Below are 22,156 nucleotides of genomic sequence, written 5' to 3'. Positions count from 1 at the left end.
AGCCAGAATGCTTGCAATAAGTGAGTCACTTTTTGACTATCACATTGGAGTGCCATAAAAAAAATTCTACCAAGTATTTTCTTAGATTATTACTAAGATATCACATTTATGAACATTTTAGAATTGCACTATTGACCTCATTTTTAGATCTTATAAAAACAAATAGTTAAAACAAATGAAACCTTACTTTCTGGCTGAGCAATTAAATTAATAGTGAAAATGAAGGGGGAAAGACTTTGCTTTAAGAAATAGTTGGAAAGACGTCAGAGAAATGGCGCCATGAGGAGCACTCCCAATACCTCTCCCTAAAGCTTCAACAAATTCAACAACTAGAGACAGAAAAACAAGCTCAGGAGCATCTGAAATACACATACATCAAACAAAGGTATGATTGGGCGAAAAGGTGACTGAATATATAATCCACTCTGAAGGAAATAAAATGGAGAAAGGAGTATTTCGCTTTCTTCACTGACCTGAGCAAGGGCTGCTTTCACTTGTAACTGAGAGAAAACAAGGACTGGGGGCATAGAAAAAGCTGGGCTAGGGCAGACACGTTTAAGCTGAGGAGAGAGATGGTTCAATCAAATACATAATATCAACAAAACAAAGAAGGCCCTGGCCGGTTGGCTCAGTGGTAGAGCGTCGGCCTGGCGTGCAGAAGTCCTGGGTTCGATTCCCAGCCAGGGCACACAGGAGAGGCGCCCATCTGCTTCTCCACCCCTCCCCCTCTCCTTCCTCTCTGTCCCTCTCTTCCCCTCCCACAGCCGAGGCTCCATTGGAGCAAAAGATGGCCTGGGTGCTGGGGATGGCTCCTTGGCCTCTGCCCCAGGCACTAGAATGGCTCTGGTCACGAAAGAGCGACACCCCGGATGGGCAGAGCATTGCCCCCTGGTGGGCATGCTGGGTGGATCCTGGTCGGGTGCATGTGGGAGTCTGTCTGACTGCCTCCCCGTTTCCAGCTTCAGAAAAATACAAAAAAAAATTAAAAAAAAAAACAACAACAAAGAACAAAAACCATATGATCTTATCAATAGAGGTATAAAAGGCATTCGATAAAATACAACATCATTTTATGTTTAAAACACTTAACAAAATGGGTATAGAAGGAAAATATCTCAACATAATAAAGGCCATCTATGATAAACCATCAGCTAATATCATATTAAATGGCATAAAACTGAGGACTTTTCCCCTAAAATCAGGAACAAGACAAGGTTGTCCACTCTCTCTGCTCTTATTCAACGTAGTGCTGGAAGTTCTAGCCAGAGCAATCAGACAAGAGAAAGAAATAAAAGGCATTCATATTGGGAAAAAAGAAGTAAAGGTTTCACTTTTTGCAAATGATATGATATTGTACATCGAAAACCCCAAAGACTTCACAAAAAGATTACTAGAAACAATAAACCAATACAGTAAGGTCGCAGACTACAAAATTAATATACAAAAGTCCATTGCCTTCCTATATGCCAACAATAAAACATTAGAAAATAAGCTAAAAAAAACAATCCCCTTCATGGTTGCAACAAAAAAATAAAATACCTAGGAATAAACATAACAAAGAATGTAAAGGATCTATATAATGAAAACTACAAAGCATTGTTAGGGGAAATCAAAAAAGATACAATGAAATGGAAAAATAATCCTTGTTCCTGAATAGGAATAATAAATATAGTCAAAATGACTATATTACCCAAAGTGATATACAAATTTAATGCAATTCCCATCAAAATTCCAATGTCACTTTTTAAAGAAATGAAACAAAAAATCATCAGGATTATATGGAACTATAAAAAACCCTGAATAGCCAGAGCAATCCTAAAGAAAAAAAACAAAGCTGGGGGCATTATAATACCAGACTTCAAATTATATTATAGAGCCATGATAAAACAGCATGGTATTGGCAGAGAAATAGACATTCAGACCAATGGAACAGAACAGAAAGCCCAGAAATAAAACCACATGTATATGGTCAAATAATTTTTGATAAAGGGGCCAACCACATACAATGGAGAAAAGAAAGCCTCTTCAACAAATGGTGCTGGGAAAACTGGAAAGCCACATGCAAAAGAATGAAATTGGACTACAGTTTGTCCCCTTGTACTAAAATTAATTCAAAATAGATCAAAGAAACAATAAAGTACATAGAAGAAGACATAGGTTCTAAACTCATGGACCTTGGTTATAAAGAGCACTTTATGAATTTGACTCCAAAGGCAAGGGAAGTGGAGGCAAAGATAAATGAATGGGACCACATCAGACTAAGAAGCTTTTGCACAGCAAGAGAAACTGACAACAAAACAGACAGCCAACTAAATAGGAGATGATATTTTCAAACAACAGCTCAGATAAAGACCTAATATCCAAAATTTACAAAGAACTCATAAAACTCAACAACAAATAAACAAACAATCCAATAAAAAAATGGGAAGAGGAAATGCTGAGGTCACCGGTTCGAAACCCTGGGCTTGCCTGGTCAAGGCACATATTGGAGTTGATGCTTCCAGCTCCTCTCCCCTTCTCTCTCTCTCTGTCTCTCTCTCTCCTCTCTAAAAATGAATAAATAAAATAAAATATATAAATAAATAAAATCTTAAGATAAAAAAAAAAATGGGAAGAGGACATGAACAGACACTTCTCCCAGGAAGAAATACAAATGGCCAAAAGATATATGAAAAGATGCTCATCTTCATTAGCTGTTAGAGAAATGCAAATCAAAACTACAATGAGATACCACCTTACACCTGTTAGATTAGTTATTATCAACAAGACAGGTAATAACAAGTGTTGGAGAAGCTGTGGAGAAAAAGGAACCTCTGTCCACTGTTGGTGGGAATGTAAAGTAGTACAACCACTATGGAAGAAAGTATGGTGGTTCCTTAAAAAATTAAAAATAGAACTACCATATGACCCAGCAATCCCTCTACTGGGTATATACCCCCAAAACTCAAAAACACTAGTATGTAAAGACACAGGCAGCCCCATATTCATTGCAGCATTGTTCACAGTGGCCAAGACATGGAAACAACCAAAAAGCTCTTCAATAAATGATTGGATAAAGAAGATGTGGTATATATATATACTATGGAATACTAAGCCAAAAGAAATGATGACATTGGATCATTTACAACAACATGGATGGACCTTGACAACATTATACTGAGTGAAATAAGTAAATCAGAAAAAATTAAGAACTGTATGATTCTATACATAGGTGGGACATAAAAATGAGACTCAGGGACATGGACAAGAATGTGGTGGTTACTGGGGGGGGGAGGCTGGGGGTGGCGAGGGGCTCAAAGAAAACCACATAGAAGGTGCCGGAAGACTATATGACTTTGGATGATGGGTATGCAACATGATCAAATGTCAAAATAACCTGGAGATGTTTTCTCTGAACCTATTACCCTGATTGATTAATGTCACCCAATTAAAATCAATTATAAAAAAGAAATAGTCAATTCCAGCACTGAAGGAAGGCCAAACAAACAAAAACACACACCAAAACGCCCCCAAAAACATATATTTACTCACATTGCTACCATCTCTAGTGTTCTACTTTCTTTTGTATAGATATATATTTCCAACTAGTATAATTTTCCTTCTGACTAAAGAGCTTTTTTAAATATTTCTTATAGTTTTTGTGTGCTGGTAATATATTTTTCAACTTTTGTATTTCTGAAAAAGTCTTTGTTTCACTCAAATATTTGGAAGATATTTTCACTTTCTACACAGTTCTAGATCAGCAACTCATGCCCGACATTCTTTAAGTATTTTGAGTTCTATTGTCTTCCTGCTTGCATTGTTTCTGATAAAAATATGCTGTTATCCTTATCTTCTTTCCCCTCTCTATATGCCTTTTAATTTTTGATTGCTTTAAAGATTTTATTTTTATTACTAATACCTTAAAATATAATTGACTATTGAAGCAAAAATATTAATAATCTAATATGACATTTATAACACATAGAAACAAAATATATGACAGCACAATGACTGGGAAGGGAAAAATGAAAGTATACTATTGTAAGATTCTTATACAATACATGAAGTAATATCTTACTACAAAATAGACTGCATAAAGTTAAATAGATATTCTATAAACCCTAATGCAAATACAAAAATAGAAAAATAAAAAGGTTATAGCTAATAAGCCAGTAAGGGAAATAAAATTGAACTAAAAAACAACCCAAAAGAAGACAGAAAAAGAGAAAAAAACTGAGATGGACCAAATAGAAAACATAGTAAGATGAGTTAGAACTAATCATATCAATAATCAAATTAAATATAAAGGTTCTAAATCAGAGGTCAACAAAATTTTTCTGTAAATGACCAGTTAGTAAATGTTTTTGGTTTGTGAAATATATAGTTTCTGTGCAACCACTCAACTCTGCCATTGTAGCTAAAAAGCAGCCATAGACAGTACAACTGGACATGGCCAAATTTAGTCTATGACCAAAGTTTGACAAACCTGGTCTAAATATCCCCATTAAATGACCAATATTGTCATGTTGAATAAAAATGTAAGACTCTACTATATGTGGCCTACAAGAAGTATACTTTAATATAAAAAATATTTCAACAAATAAAAGTAAAGGATGGTGAAATTCATAATTAGAGTCAGAGATGTCAATAGTCCTCTCTCAAAAATTGATGGAAAAGTATCTAGAAAATCAGTAAGGATATTATGCTATGGAATATAGTATAATAATTGATAATTAAAATAGATATTGAAAAACACTAGTCTCCCTTTATTTGTGGTTTTGCTTTCTGTGGCTTCAGTTACCCATGGTCATCCCCAGTCTAAAAGTATTAAATGGAAAATTTCAGAAAATAAACAATTTATAATTTAAAGTAGCACATGATTATGAGCAGTGTCATGAAATCTCACACCAGGCTACCTTATCCAGCCTAGAAAGTAAATCATTCCTTTGTCCACCATATTCACAGGGCAAATGCTACCCACCTGACAGTAACTTAGTAGCTGTCTCTGTTATCAGATGGACTGTTTTAATATTGCAGTGCTTATATTTAAGTAACCCTTATTTTGCTTAATAATGACCGAAAGCACAGAATAGTGTTGCTGGCAATTCAAAGAGAAGCCATAAAATGCTTCAAGTGAAAAAGTGAGCATAGTACATCAAGTTATTTTGAGATATCACATGGTCTTATAATGTATCCTCTAACGATAAGGGGGGACTACAGTATTAACAAACATGATGTAATTGACATTTATGGAATTCTCCATTTAACAGCAGAAAGACATTCTTCTCAAGTGCACACAGGACATATCCTAAAATAGATCATATTCTGGGGCATAGATAAATTTAAATAAATTAAAAAGGATTTAAGTAATACAAAATATTTTCTCTGACTATAATGGAATTAAATTAGAATTCATTAACAGAAAGTTATCTGAAAAAATTTTCAAATTATTTTTACTTTAAATAATTTTTAATTTTTCAACTATAGTTGACATAGAATAAATATTATAGTAGTTTCAAGTGTGCAGCCCATTGATTAGACAGTCTCTGTATCTGTGAGTGTTTCTGTTTCGCTTGTTCATTTACTTTGGTTTTTAGATCAATTATTGACAGATACTGTTCACAAAAATTAGGGGATATTTCAAAATTAATATGAAGTGAAAAAAGAAGCATTTCCTTTTCTTTATTAAACAAGAACATTAGGTCTGACCAGGTGGTGGCGCAGTGGATAGAGCGTTGAACTGGGACGTGGAGTACCCAGGTTCAAGACCCCGAGGTCGTCAGCTTGAGCACAGGCTCCTCTGGTTTGAGCAAAGCTCACCAGCTTCAGCCCAAGGTCGCTGGCTTGAGCAAGGGGTTACTTGGTTTACTCTAGCCCCGCCCCCGGTCAAGGCACATATGAGAAATCAATCAATGAACAACTAAGGAGCTGCAACAAAAGAATTGATTCTTCTCATCTTTCTCCCTTCCTGTCTGTCTGTCCCTATCTGTCCCTCTCTTTCTCTCTGTCTCTGTCACAAAAATATAAATCAGAAAAGCATACGACAAGTCAAAGAAAGTTGTTCAATTATGCAAATGAGATGCAAAACCAACTTTTATTTCATTGGTGAAAATGCAGTATAGAAAAGGCTGAAAGTACAGCACATTCCCTGATCCCCTAATTTCTGTGAGCAGTGTATTTATTGCCATTTTATTATTCACACTTTTATTTATTTTTCTTCTTAAAAACCTTTCCTGTTTTTATGTTTCCTGTCTTTGTTGAAGTTCTCACTAAGTTCATTTACTCTTCCCCTAAATTCATTGAGCCTCCTTATTACCAGTGTTTTGAACTCTGCATCTGGTGGATAGCTTGTCTTCATTTTGTTTAGTTCCTTTTATGGAGTTTTGTTCTGTTCTTTCATTTGGAACATGTTTCTTTGTCTTCTCATGTTGGCAGCCTCCATGTGTTTGTTTCTATTTGTTAGTGTGAGAGCCCAGCTATGAGCTAGAGCCCAAGGGCCTGTGCAGTAGCTATTGCAAAGGACATGACCCGGCAGTGGGAGCGCATGCACAGCTACTCCCACAGTTGTATAACCTGCTGCCTTATCTATATAGTTCACTTTATCAGAAGGAGGGGTCATGCATTTGTGAATTCTTCTGCATGGTATAAAACTGGCCCTGGGAAATAAAGTGTGTAGCAGCTTCTGTAATTTTCTCTCCCTTGTGTCAACTCCTTGTGCATTCTTTCCCTTTAGCACCGCCTTACCTCTTAAGGGACACCCTGACCTTGACAAGTGGCACAGTGAGCAGGGTGTTCAAAATGAGATGAGTGGTGCAGGGAACGCCCCGCCCCCATGAAGACACAGGCCCAGGGAGAGCGGGCAGAATTTTGGCCCCTAAGCTTGTTATGGTCTCCAGTAGCAGCATATCTGGCAGAGGACTGGGGGACAGCCCATCCCCGGTTGGAGGGGATCTGGGAACTTTGGAGCAATTGGACCCTGATGCCCACAGGGAAGGGGCAGGCCCGGTGGCTTGGCTACAGCGCAAGGAGGAGAGCTTGGAGCAGCACCTGGGCAACAGGAACATGCATCTTCAAGGTCAGTCCTCCCCAGTACAAACAAGCAAGAATCTGCAGCTGCAAGACGGGAAGGGGAGGGAGAGTGCTGCTCTGACACACGGGACTAACAGCGGGCTCCTGAGGATTAGGTGTTGTCAGCTGTGGCATGATTTACAAGTGGCAAGCCAACTCTAGTTTATTATCTGCCTGCTGGAGACCTCATGTTGAATTAACCATTTATCAGTCCCCCCACAATGTCCAGCATGTCCTTGCCTTGGTGGACACAGGTGCAGACTCTACTTTGATGTTTGGCAACCCAGACTTATTCCAGGGACACTTGGCAACCATAGAGGGCTATGGGGGGGTGCCAGATATGGGTTTGTAAGACCACCGTGACTATGGGGATTGGCAGACTGCCTCCTAGGGCAGACGAAGTTTATATATCCCCTATTGCAGAATACATCCTGGGGGTGGATATGCTAACTGGACTGGTTGTAAGTACCACCCAAGGAGAATTCTGGTTGCCGGTATGAGTGGTGAAGACAGTGGTGAGAGGAAATCCCCGCCATGCTCCCCTGCGCCTCCCTTAGGTGACCTGAGTTGTGTCAGTGAAGCAGTATTACCTGCCAGGGGGACATGAGGAAATTGGCTGGACCATTTTAAAGCTGGGGGAAGCTGGGATCATTTGGCCGACACACAACCCGTACAATTCTCCCATGTGGTCTGTCTGGAAGCCTGATGATTCCTGGTGTAGGACAGTGGATTACTGAGAGCTGGACAAGGTCACCCTGCCTCTTCACTCTGCTGTCCTGGACATTAATGAACTGATGGATCAGTTGTCAGTGAAACTAGGCTGATACCACTATGTAGTGGACTTGGCTAATGCTTTCTTTTCTATTGACATTGATGCTGCTCATCAAGAGCAGTTTGCCTTCACGTGAGAAGGCTGTTAATGGACATTTCAAGCATTGCCAAGGGATATTTGCATAGCCCTACTCTGTGTCATGGCCTGGTGGCCCAAGATTTGGCCACATGGAACCACCCTGAAACAGTGTGATTGTTCCACTACATTGATGGCATGATATTAAGCTCTGATTCTCTTGCAGACCTCTAAATGGCAGCCCAAGGTCTTTGAGAAGCCTGGATGGGCCAGGGGTGGACAAGGTCTAGGGACCTGGATACTCTGTCAAGTTCTTGGGTGTTGTTTGGTCAGGTAAGACAAAGGTTATGCCTGAGGCGGTGATTGACAAAATTCAAGCATACCCCCGACCAGAGACTGTGAAACAGTTGCAGAGCTATGTAGGTCTGTTAGGGTGCTGGTGAACCTTCATGCCCCACTTGGCCTTGTTGGCCAAACTGTTGTATCGGTTTACCTGGAAGGGTGAGCCCTGGGACTGGACCTCGAGGCAAAGGATGCCTTCAGTGCCACCAAGCGGGCGGTGGCACAAGCCTAGATGTTATGGGTAGTAGACCTGGCCCTGCCATTCCTGCTGATGGTCCAAGTTGAGGAGAATGAGTTTGGATGGGGTCTTTGGCAAAAGCAGGGTAGTTGGAAGATGCCCACTAGCTTTTGGTCCCAGGTGTAGAAGGGAGCCACTATATGCTATTCCCTCATTGAGAGGCAGTTGGCAGCAATGTATGCTGCCTTGCTGGCCTGTGAGAGTATCACAGCGCCACCACCAGTCACAATGCTGACCACATATCTGATCAAAGGCTGGCTTCATCCTTGGGGTACAAGCCCTTGAAGTGTAGCACAGACTCTCACCTGGGCCAAGTGGGGTGCGTTTCTGGAACAATGGGCCCAGTTCATGTCTAGTCCTCTGACACAGGAGCTGCACTCCTTGCTGGGATCAATATAGTTTGTAACAGAGAAATGGGATAGATGAAGTGCAGGAGAGTCTGTACCAGCAGGGGAAGCTGCCTCCCTTGTGGAAGCATGGCACACAGATGGCTCCTATAAGGGCAGCCGCCAATGTGGATGGCAGTTGCCTTGCTGCCTCAAACAGAGACCTTTTGGTTTGAGGCAGGCACAGGACAATCCAGTCACTGGGCTGAGCTACGAGCAGTATGGCTGGTCCTGATGAGAGAAGCAGAACATCTGCACAGACAGATGGGCTGTGTACCGTGGTCTGATGCTGTGGTTGCCTGTTTGGCTACTCAGGATTGGCTGACTGGCCACCAACCTCTGTGGGCGAAAGAGATGTGGCAGGACCTGTGGAAGCATGGCTTACAGGAAGGAGCCACGATTTACCATGTTTCTGGGCACAGACCCTTGCAGGCACCTGGTAATGATACTGCAGATGCCTTGGCATGAGTCTGAGCAACTGTGCAGACCCCACAGTCAGCCACGATTGTGGCATGGTTGCACAAGAAGCTTGGGCATGTGAGGCTCATACAATGGGCCTTGTTACACAGGGCTGGGGACTGGCTGTGTCCTGGGCAGAGGCTGTGAGGCAGTGCCCGTGGAAGGCGTAGTTATACCCACAGGGCTGGCGCCTGACTACCACCCCAGAACAGATATGTAGGGAGGAGAAGCCACTGCAATCATGGCAAGTAGATTCCATAGGCCCCATCACCAGAAGACCGGGGAGTCTGGTACATCTTCACAGCAGTAGATACTGCCATCAGCTTGGCTAATGCCTACCCTATAGCCAGGGTTGATCAGGAGCATACCATACAGGCTTTAGAGGGCCTTTCAGTGGCCTACAGCTGCCCACTAGCAGTTGCTAGTGACCAAAGGACTCCCTTTTCTGGGCAAGTTGCCCAGAGGCAGGCTAAGGACAATGACGTGCACTGGAAGTTGCATGTGCCATACCACCTTCAAGCTGCCAGCATGACTGATCACTTCAACGGGCTGCTGAAGGAGAAGCTGAGAGCACTGGTGCCCTCAGGAAAGCAGTGGAAGTGGCGCTTCCCATCACGGGGCAGCTGGCTGAACAGGAAAGGCCCTCTGAATCCGATTCTGGAAGGGGCAACTCGTCGCCTTAAAGGGACCCCTTCTGGATCCACGGACCTGCATATACAGGTATGGGATGGAGCTCTAGTGCTACCGGCCCCATCCACAGTGGCCCTGGGATGGAAAAAAAATGGAGCTGGCCATGGAGACTAGAGGCAGAGGGGTCTCCGTGGGTAGTGTTGCTAGAACCTGGAGGGCAGGCCTAGAGAAAGGCTTGACCCTTGCACCCTGGATCACCAAGTGGCCAGTGGAGGTGCAAGCAACTCTGCCCGCTACAGCTCCCTCCTCCCTTCTGAGAGGTGTGGCACCATAAGACTGTGGCCTGTACCCTTGTACACAGAAGCTCTTAGTGAGCCCCTCCTCCAACTGCAGGTGCACAAGTCTGGAATCATGGACTGGGAGGCCCTTCAACACCCGCCACCATTCTTTCACAGGACAAGGGTGGTTTGCATTCTCCCTGAGGGACAGGACTTGCCTATGATGGTTTCACTTTCTGCTCTGTCATATCATCCAGGTTGACTGCCGGCCACAGTCTCATGTTCTGGGCCCACGCTATTGCGTGAGTGAATCAGATATCCCACTGCTGGATTTGCACCGAGCTGCCTGCAGTGATGGCAGAAGGGCTTTCCTGGTATGTCGCCCCTGCCTCCCCCAAGAACTGGACTGAGTGGTGCTCCTGGAATGCCCACTGCATGAGTCTGGAGTGGAACACACATTGATAGACTATTGCAACGCTTCTCTGGAACTCTTGCCACAATGAACCGCCCTGGCTGGGGAAAGCTGTGTATAATGTCTGGGGTGGGTGGCAGGCATTCATGTGGAGCCTTTGCAGGCAGCCCCTTTTTTGTATAGAGCAGCTCAATGACAGTGATCCCAACCGCACTGTGGACTGGCTGCCCACAGACTTGTGTGCCAACCTGACCGTGTCTCCCACCACAAACCATGAATGGGATCAGAGAAAGCTTGTAGGTACAAAGCCTACAGATTTTCTGCCAGGAGACGGGTTGTGGGTCTCTGGCAGGTATAGCTGGCCCTACCTGCTGGCTCACTGGACTGGCTGCTGTGCTTGGGGTCATCTGTTTATCTATGTCAAGGTGATACAGACATTGCCACAAAAGTCCCAGAATTGGGACCTTGTGTATCACCTCTGGCATAGGGAGAAGAGAGCTTGGTGGTTTTATCCTCTTCTCTTTGTACCAGGGGTGGGGGTGACACTACTGATGTAGAATTGCAGGTTGAGGCATTGACCCAACACGTAGCCCAAACCTTGAATGTCACTCGCCACTCCTTGAGTCTCCTCCTTGATGAGACTACCCAGATGCGGAAGGTGGTCTTGCAGAACCACACGGCCTTAGATTTGCTCACTGCAGTGCAGGGTGGTACTTGTACCTTCGTGTATGTGGACTGCTGCGTGTATATCCCTGACAATCAGTAGCAGCTCTGAGAGGCTTTGCAGGAGATGGATGCTGAAATGTCAGCCATCCAGGCTCTGTTAGAGGACCCTGTCTCCCACTGGTGGGAGAGCCTGGGAACGGCCTGCTGATGGGCCTTGCTTATTTTAGCAGACATAGCAGGGAGACTAGTAGTAGCCTGTTTTTCCCTCTATTGTTGTTGTGGTCTCTGGTCCCAAGGAGTGCCCTGAGGGAGAAGGCCAGGGGCCCTGAACTCTAGGGGGTAGAGTGTGAGAGCCCAGCTATGAGCTGTAGCCCAGAGTGCCTGTGCAGTAGTTATGCTAAAGACATGACCCGGCAGTGGGAGCGCATGCGCAGCTGCTCCCACAGTTGTATAACCTGCTGCCTTATCTATAGTTCACTTCAGTAGAAGGGGAGTTGTGCATGCGTGAATTCTGCATGGTATAAAACTGGCCTTGGGAAATAAAGTGTGTAGAAGCTTCTGTAACTTTCTCTCTCTCATGTTGACTCCTCGTGCATTCTTTTCACTCAGCACCACCTTACCTCCCAAGGGGCTCCTTGACCCTGACAATTAGGTCAAGCTGCTATGTCTCCCGAATGTGAGAATGTGGCTGTAGTACTAGGTGTTCTGTAGGGTCCAGTGCACAGCCTGCCTGATCACCTGAGCTGGGCACACCAGGTGCACCCACTCACTACCCCATGTAGACTGAGTAGTTGGGCCTTGATTGCTGTTGGCATGTCAATAGGAGGGATTGACCGCAGACTGATCAGCTGTAAGGACTGGCTGCAACCACCATGGAAGCTAGTATGTGCAGGGGCCAACTCCACACAGCAGGACTTACTTTAGTGGGGCTTTGGTGCTCACTGAATCTGCCCCTTAAATGTGTCACTTATGGAGGTGCCAGAGTGGTACTTCAGCGTGGACTGAAGCTGTCCACTGGGTGCACTGGCCCTGGGGCCTACTGGAGGGTGCAGGCCAAGGCCAGCTGCCACCTGTGTTCTGCCCAGGGCTACCTGGCCTGAGCTACAAAGCAATCTGCAGATGAAAGCTACTTGTTCTGTGATTGGAGGTGCTCAGGAGAGGCCAAGCTGTGAACCAGGGCCTGCTGCTGCTAGGGCCAGGCCTGGAGCCACTTGGTGAGAGCTGCAGAGCATGCCAATGCTGCTTGTTTAAGAGACCAGGAAAGTGAAGCATGAGCCAAGACAGGTAGGGGGCAGCTGCGTTAGGCTTGCTCTCTGGTTTACCGGCTGCAAGCACTTTGCCTGATCGGTGCATGAGCGCATGGCTGTGCCATGTGTGTGTGGCCTCTGTAAGGCTGTGGGTGCTTGTGCTCAGGGAGATTGTGGATGGTAAATTGTGGACTGCCTGCCTGCCACTGTGAGGGGCCAGTCTTGCTGTTTATTTGCTGGAGCAGAGGTTTTCCCTGCCTGTGTGCTTGTCCACCATTGTGAGACTTTATTAAATGAAATGGCCCAATGCTTTCTGGCTCTGCAGTTTCTCTACCATCTGCCTGAATCCAATGTGGACCTGCCTGGCCTCAGCCACCAGCATTACAACAGGCCATTTGTACAGAAAAGCCACAGGACACAGCTTGGGTGGACCTGAAAGTTGATGAGGCAGGGTCATCAGGGCAAGGCATTAGCCAGGTTGATGGAGACTCAGATATGGTACCAGCCTGCCAGCTTTGTTGGAGGAGAGTTATAGGGACTTCTGTTTCTGGCACTGGAACTCTGGGCTGCGGTGCCTGATGTGGGCTGGGACCACTCCTCAGGGGTTACCTCTGCAGCTGAGATATCCCACCCAATTTTTATCTGCCACACATGGGTGTGGGAGAAGCTCATTCCATGTCCTTGCACCTCCCACTAGGCTTGCTGTGGCTTCTTTATATCCTTAGTTGTAGGATTTCTGTTCAGCTAGATTTTAGGCAGCTCTGAGTGATGGTTATTCTATGGTTTAGTTATAATTTTAAAATTTTAATGTGATTGTGAGAGGATGTGAGTACCTCATGTATACCTAAGTTTCCATCTTGACCAGAAGCTTCAGGTATTTTGAAACTAAATGAACTCCTAACCCATGCCTATAACCACTGTTCTTTTAACACATGTGAGAGGCATGGAAAAACTGAACACACTGAGCTATAGAGTACACCAGAAATGTCTGAGTATATGCACCCTTTCCACCTTATAGTACCTACATGATCTTGGTAAAAGCATTTAATTTATTTAGAGATAAGAACAGAGGGGGGAGGAGAGAGATGAGAAGCATCAACTCATAGCTGTGGCACTTCAATTGTTTATTGATTGCTTCTTATACCTCCCTTGACTGGGGGGCCTCCAGCCAAGCTAATGACCCCTTGCTTAAGCCAGCGACCTTGAACTCAAGCCAGTGACCTTTAGGCTTCAGTCAGCCACCTTGAGATCATGTCGATAATCTGCACTCAAGCCAGCAACCCTGAGCTCAAGCCAGAAACCCACGCTCTAGCCTGTGACCTCAAGGTTTTGAACCTGGGACTTCAGCCTCCTGTACCGAAGCTCAATCCACTGCGTCACAGCCAGTCAGGCTGTAAGACTATTTCTTAATCTTTCTAGACAGTGGGAATAATAATTTTTATATGTTCTTCCAAGGATTGTAAAGATTAAATGAGTTAATAGCTGAAAACTGTCCTACACTATACCATATAGCTTGTACACTCAGAGGTGCACAGTGAACAGTCTGTCCTAAGTTTACTTGGCAGGACCTATTCTTGATTCCTTAGCATTTTTTTTTACTACAACATCTGTGTATTAAAATACTGTGTATTTTATTTTAGGACAGACTGTTCACTGTGCACCTCTGAGTGTACAAGCTATATGGTATAGTGTAGGACAGTTTTCAGCTATTAACTCATTTAATCTTTACAATCCTTGGAAGAACATATAAAAATACACAACATCTGTGTATTATCTACTTTTATAAATATATTTATTCAGTAATTAATTCAGAAATAATCTGAACTATTAGCTTTCAATCAGTATTTATTTTTAACACTTGAAAAATAGCATAATAATTTATTTTTAGGGGATATATTTTTTTAAATAATGCATGTACATTAAATATAAACAAATGATCTTATTTTTACTTTGACATCTGAAATTCCTTTGGCTTTAAAGGGATCATCACATGATAAGTGATTATGTTATAACATGGTATTTGTGGAAATTAGAAAATAATATCCAAATCAACCAAAAAGATCTCACTTCAAAAATAATTAGTGACAAGACAATATTTTGCATATCAGTATTAGACACATGTTATAAAACACTAATTATGCATTTCAATAACAAATACAAAAGAACTTTAAAAAGCAGAGTCAGAATGCTCTGGAAGCATCAGGAGGAGATAGAGTTTAAGCTAGAGGAGAATTGGATAAATAAAAACTAAAAATATTTAAAACCTAGAAAGTATACACAGATCTGTAATTTTACTTTGTGTAACTCTTCAGCTCATATGATATTTATGCTTTTGAGTAAAATTACAATTTCTTCATAATCATCAAAATTACTATAAGTTATATAAAGAGGTTCGTATTTTCTATATGCATCATCACTAAATTCATTTGTTTTGCATAAACATAAGTCCTGCCATGTAGGATATACTGCTCGCAAAAAGTAGGGGATATTTCAAAAATGAATATGAAGCTATAATATATTCCCTACTTTTTGTGAGCAGTATATTTTCAACAAACAGCGCCTATCAACATGTAAAAAACAACACAGAAACATGACAATTTGGATGAATTTATCTTCTTAATGACAAATAATGTACTGGCTTAGGCAAATCATTGTGTTTGTAGGTTCACTGTTGAATCCAAGCTATTCAGATCATGGAGGAAGAGCAGTGTCCTCCATGCACTACAGTGTCAGCACATGCAGATGGCTCTGGGCAGCATCCTTAAATGTTTAGAATTGCCATCTGACGCTTATCACTTTGCTTCTCTTTCCTAGATTGTGAAAATTAAAAAACAAATCAGTAATAGTAAATTCCTCTTCTCTCTTCTATTTACAGTGCTTTTTTCCCCTATCTTCCATCTATCTCTCTTTACCCACAAAAGTTCATTCCAAGGAATAGTTCAAGGGTAAGAAGATCTCCTTTTTTCCTGACTCAGGGAGTACAGAACATTCTACTCATTCAAACAGTCAGCCACCCCCTTTCCCTGAATGCTTCTCCTTTGTTTCTTCTTCATCAAGGGACTTTACTGATTTTCTAACTGACCTCTTTCCATAATAAATTAAAAGAACTTTTTAAAAAAGTTCTAAAATCCTTCTGTTGTCTAACTTACAGTTTGTCTTGTGCTACCTAGTTTGAGTGCATTTTTAATTTTAGTAATTAGTCCATATATATATATTTTTTCACTGTGCTACGCAAACCTCGCTCTGCCCAGTGTCCTATGTTACGGGGAATCTGGATACGATGACATTTCCTGTTCTATAAATCTAATTCTTTTTTTTTTTTTTTAATAATTTTATTTTTTTAATGGGGTGACATCAATAAATCAGGATACATATATTCAAAGATAACAAGTCCAGGTTATCTTGTCATTCAATTATGTTGCATACCCATTACCCAAAGTCAGATTGTCCTCTGTCACCTTCTATCTTGTTTTCTTTGTGCCCCTCCCCCTCCCCCTTTCCCTCTCCCTCCCCCCCCCCCATAACCACTACACTCTTATCAATGTCTCTTAGTTTCACTTTTATGTCCCACCTACGTATAGAATAATGCAGTTCCTGGTTTTTTCTGATTTACTTATTTCACTTTGTATCATGTTATCAAAATCCCACCATTTTGCTGTAAATGATCCGATGTCATCATTTCTTATGGCTCAGTAGTATTCCATAGTGCATATGTGCCACATCTTCTTTATCTAGTCATCTATTGATGGGCTTTTTGGTTGTTTCCATGTCCTGGCCACTGTGAACAATGCTGCAATAAACATGGGGCTGCATGTGTCTTTACGTATCAATGTTTCTGAGATTTTGGGGTATATACCCAGAAGAGGATTGCTGGGTCATAAGGTAGTTCTATTTTCAGTTTTTTGAGGAACCACCATACTTTCTTTCATAATGGTTGTACTACTTTACATTCCCACCAACAGTGGATGAGGGCTCCTTTTTCTCCACAGCCTCTCCAACATTTGCTATTACCTGTCTTGCTAATAATAGCTAATCGAACAGGTGTGAGGTGGTATCTCATTGCAGTTTTGATTTGCATTTCTCTAATAACTAAAGAAGATGAGCATCTTTTCATATATCTGTTGGCCATTTGTATTTCTTCCTGGGAGAAGTGTCTGTTCATGTGCTCTTCCCATTTTTTTATTGGATTGTTTGTTTGTTTGTTGCTGAGTTTTATGAGTTCTTTGTATATTTTGGATATTAGACCCTTATCTGAGCTGTTGTCTGAAAATATCATTTCCCATTTAGTTGGCTTTCTGTTTATTTTGTTATCAGTTTCTCTTGCTGAGCAAAAACTTCTTAGTCTGATGTAGTCCCATTCATTAATTTTTGCCTTCACTTCTCTTGCCTTTGGAGTCAAATTCATAAAATGCTCTTTAAAACCCAGGTCCATGAATTGAGTACCTATGTCTTCTTCTATGTACTTTATTGTTTCAGGTCTTATGTTTAGATCTTTGATCCATTTTGAGTTAATTTTAGTACAGGGGGACAAACTGTAGTCCAGTTTTATTCTTTTGCATGTGGCTTTCCAGTTTTCCCAGCACCATTTATTGAAGAGGCTTTCTTTTCTCCATTGTGTGTTGTTGGCCCCTTTATCAAAAGTTATTTGACTATATATATGTGGTTTTATTTCTGGACTTTCTATTCTGTTCCATTGGTCTGAGTGTCTATTTTTCTGCCAATACCATGCTGTTTTGATTGTCGTGGCCCTATAATAGAGTTTGAAGTCAGGTATTGTAATGCCCCCAGCTTCATTCTTTTTCTTTAGGATTGCTTTGGCTATTCGGGGTTTTTTATAGTTCCATATAAATCTGATGATTTTTTGCTCTATTTCTTTAAAAAATGTCATTGGAAGTTTGATGGGAATTGCATTAAATTTGTATATTGCTTTGGGTAATATAGCCATCTTGATTATATTTATTCTTCCTAGACAAGAACAAGGTATATTCTTCCATCTCATTATATCTTTTTCGATTTCCCTTAACAATGGTTTATAGTTTTCATTATATAAGTCCTTTACATTCTTTGTTATGTTTATTCCTAAGTATTTTATTTTTTTTTGTTGCAATTAGTCCATATTTTGGACGATGTCTTTTTGTCCTGAAATAACTATTTGGTTCTATCAATTTACCACACAAAGAACTTTTTTGAACAACTGGTATTTTAGTACTTCAGCACACATTTTTCTTCAGATTCTAAAACATGTTATTTAGGTTTTTTTAAATTAATTGAATTAATTGGGATGACATTGACTCGCAAAACCATACAGGTTTCAAGAGTACCACTCAATATAACACCATCTGCACACTGTACATGTGCCCTCCTCCCCGAGCAAGGTCTCCTTCCATCTCCATTCCCCCCACATTTGCCCACTGCCACCTAGTCCCCACTCCCGCTTTCCTTCTGGCTATTGCCACCTTGTTTTGCCTTTTTTTTTTTACAGGACAGAGAGAGAGTCAGAGAGAGGGATAGATAGGGACAGACAGGAATGGAGAGAGATGAGAAGCATCAATCATCAGTTTTTTGTTGCGACACCTTAGTTGTTCATTGACTGCTTTCTCATATGTGCCTTGATCGTGGGCCTTCAGCAGAATGAGTAACCCCTTGCTTGAGCTAGAGACCTTGGGTCCAAGCTGGTGAGCTTTGCTCAAACCAGATGAGCCCGCGCTCAAGCTGGTGACCTCGGGGTCTTGAACCTGGGTCCTTCTGCATCCCAATCCGATGCTCTGTCCACTGCACCACGGCCTGGTCAGGCAGCCTTTTTTTTTTTTTTAAGTGTCAAAGTATCTTGTGGGCTATTAATTCTTGTTATACCTTTCAGCCTTTCCAAATGTTTTGCATTTGATTTCTTCTTTCACGCATTCTTGATTTACCTATCCCAGTGTGGCTTGAGTACAGTGGTCAAATGGGAAAAGTGGTGAAAGTTCGCCTGGAGAAACTCAGGACTGTCATAGACAGTGTTTGGGTCCTGGCCAAGGGAGAGGAAGGGGCTGGAATTCAGCCTGTGCTCTGCTCACCAAGTACTATGCCAGGCGTGAGGCTCTGCTATCTAAGGAAGGGGTGCTTTGTTAATTCACACAAAGGTGTGATATAGACTGGTGGTGACCCTGTAGAAGATCATACAGAGGACTTTTAATTTTACACTAATGCATTGAGAAACCATTAAGAGGGTGTAATGCTGGTGGCCGAGGCCAGGCAGATTAACATTGGATTTGGGAAGACAGTAGAGAAACTGCAGAGCCAGAAAGGGTTGGGCCATTCTGTTTAATAAAGTCTCACAACAGCGGACAAACACACAGTCAGGGGAAACCTCTTCTCCAACACACAAACAGCAAGAATGGTCCCTCACAGTGGTGGGCAGGCAATCCACCATTCACAATCCCCTATCACTCATCTCTCTGGAGCGCAAGCACCTGCAGCCTTATATAGGCTATGCACATGTGCTCATGCACTAATCAGGCAAAGGACTTGCAGCCAGTACACCACCAGCGAGCAAGCCTAACACGGCTGCCCCACATTCCACCCCATTACCCATTAGAGTTATTCACCTACAATAGGTACATGACATAATTCCAAAAATGACAACTACAAAGGTGCCCTTCACTGAGCACTCTGTGGTGGGGCACCTGTGTTAGGCTTGCTGGTGGTATACCAGCTGCAAGTACTTTGCTTGATTAGTGCATGAGTATGTGGCAGAGGCATGTGTGCATAGCCTATATAGAGCTAAGGGTGCTTGCACTCAAGAGAGATTGAGAATCACAGATGTGTGGATTGCCTGCCCCCTGCTGTGAGGGGCCGTTTTGCCCTAGAGGTGGTTTTCCCTGCCTGTGTGCTTGTCTGCAATTGTGAGACTTTATTAAATGAAATGACCCAACCCTTACTGGCTCCACAGTTTCTCTGTCTGCTTGAATACAGTGTGAATCTTCCTGGCCTCAGTTGCTGGCATTACATCTGCCCAGGGAGTTAACTGGGGACCTTCCTCCATCTCCCCACCCACGGTGCCAACAAGGCCACCCATCATAGGTAGGGAGCCTGTACAGCCTAGAGCCATGTCTGTTGAAACCAAAAGGTGTCCTTGGTACGTCTCTACAACTGGGTGAGAGCAGCTTCTTGGTGCAGGAAGGCTTCCACAGGTGCCATGGCTGTGCCCCCATTATGGTCTCTCACAGTAACAGTCCAAGATTAGTCCATGATAGACAGCCCAGCTGTCTGTGCAAATCACCAAGGTAAAGGTCCATTACAGGCAACTAGGTTCACATAGGGCCTCAGGCCTCTTCCCCATCCCTGACATCATGGCAGCTCTGAAGATGCTGCCCCAAGGAGGAGCACATGGCAATGGTGGCCAACCTCTCCACCTCTGCCCCAGAGAGCATGATGCTTTCCACCAGGCGTAGTCAACCTTTTTATACCTACCGCCCACTTTTATATCTCTGTTAGTAGTAAAATTTTCTAACTGCCCATCTGTTCCACAGTAATGGTGATTTATAAAGTAGGGAAGTAACTTTACTTTATAAAATTTATAAAGCAGAGTTACAGCAAGTTAAAGCATGTAATAATTATTACTTACCACTTTATGTCGAATTTTTGCTAAGTTTGGCAGAATAAATCTTTATAAAACAACTTACTATAGTTAAATCTATCTTTTTATTTATACAATACTTTGGTTGCTCTGCTACTGCCTACCATGAAAACTGGAACACCCACTAGTGGGCGGTAGGGACCAAGTTGACTACCACTGCTGTCCACCCCTATGTCCCACAATCACAGCAAGCCTACCAGGGGCTCAGTAGGTACTCTTCGCTGCTGGGCTTTTACCTTCTGGATGACCAGTGGCCAAGCTCTGAGTGTGTGGATGGCAGCTTCAACCCAAGACTCCTCATCCTCAGAAGAGGAGCTGGAAACACCTGCTCGAGCCAACTCAGAGCCAGTCCACTGGAACAGCTCCAATTTCAGCTCCTGCGGCTGCCAGCTCTCAGCCTGAAGCTGAATCTGCAGTTGTTCCTCTAACAACTGCTGCTTCCAACATTCTACTTCCAGGACAAACTGCAACTCCCGAACCCATTCCGCCTCCTTCTTCAGCACTCGCTCCAGTTCATGCAATTGCTGATGCTCAGTATGCAGCTCATCCTGGAGCTTTCGACCTCACTCAGCTTTTCGCACAGAGCTCTTAGTTTCTTCTCACAGGATTGTAAAAAAACACCCAGGCCATGATCCCCACCAGGAGAGCCATTGGAACAGCCATTCTTTTATCCCACCCCTCAAGGTTGTCAGTGACTCCATACCAATCTGCTTCAAATCCTGCTCACAGTGCCAGAGGAAGTGCTGGTGGCAGGGGCCAGGCAGGTCCACATTGGATTCTGGCAGACAGTAAAGAGACTGTGGAGCCAGAAAGCATTAGGGCCATTCCATTTAATAAAGTCTCACAATGGCGGACAAGCACACAGGCAGAGGAAACTACCTCTCAGGAAAACATACAGGTAAAACAGCCCCTCACAATGGCGGACAGGCAATCCACCATCTGCAATCCCCCTGAGCACAAGCACCATAGCCTTATATAGGCCATACACATGTGGCATTGCTATGTGCTCACACACCAATCAGGCTAAGGGCTTGCAGCCAGTAAACCAGCAAGCAAGCCTAACACACCTGCCTCACAGATGGGTTGTATTTCTGCTTCAGACACTTTATTTGAGACACCTGTGAAGTTCCTAAATGGCTAGTAGGAGGCAAGTGGTTATAAGTACCTGTAATTTAGAAGGACATCAGTTCTTTTATCTGAGTGTCCCTAAGACTTTTCTGTCCTTAGCAATGCAAGAGCAATGTATCTGAATAATCCTATTATGTTTCTAAATGATCCTCCCCCCCCCCAAATCCAGAAACTTATTTTGAGACAGCCAAAATAACTCCTTGCATTGAGTATAAATATAGTAGTTTTGCCTTGGAGCAAATGCTCAGACCTATACCCAGTACAATAAAACCAATGACTCCATATTGGATTTGGTCTTCTATTTAATTTAAAGGACTTCCCACAAACCTTCTTAGTAAACTTTCTGTTTCCTGGTACCCTGTTTTCATGTTCACTTGAGAAATTCAGATTGACATCTCTTCTCTTCATATAGTGACATCAACCCAGAGTCACAGTAAGTTAGGTTTGACAGTTTTACTTCCAAATTATGTGTCATTAACTCCCTCTTAGAATTTATAATCATGGCACAGTGTAAATCTAGAGCCAGCTTGTTACTTGGCCCCCTTCTATGATCCCACCAGAGGAACTCCCAGGCCCTAAAGACTCTGGGACTCTCTCTCTTGCTCCAGTAAGCAGAGCCAAAACCAGTGCTTAAAAACCACAGGGACTGATGTTGGCTCAGCTAAAGGAAAAAGTGCCTAATGCTTACTGCTGTCTGAAAATGGAAACTCCTTCTGGGGAAGGAGTGAGTTATGGTTTCTGGTGGTGCAGAGCGCCAGAGCAGAAAATCATTTGATGCAGATTCTGTGGTGGAGGAGGGGTCGGAGCATAAAAGTAATCTCCATGGACTATGGAATCCCTGCTCATGCTATATAT

The 22,156-nt window shown here is 42.9% G+C and overlaps 1 protein-coding gene across 1 annotated transcript in view; it reads left to right on the top strand.

Moving 5' to 3' along the window:
• Positions 1–22,156, top strand: part of LEKR1 (leucine, glutamate and lysine rich 1) — a 226,561-nt gene that overhangs the window by 177,620 nt on the left and 26,785 nt on the right. The gene's annotated exons all lie outside the window — the stretch shown is intronic.

Source organism: Saccopteryx leptura, chromosome 2, assembly GCF_036850995.1.
Source record: "Saccopteryx leptura isolate mSacLep1 chromosome 2, mSacLep1_pri_phased_curated, whole genome shotgun sequence".
In the NCBI taxonomy this organism is placed as follows: Eukaryota; Metazoa; Chordata; class Mammalia; order Chiroptera; family Emballonuridae; genus Saccopteryx; species Saccopteryx leptura.
This window is presented reverse-complemented; position numbering and strand designations above follow the sequence as displayed.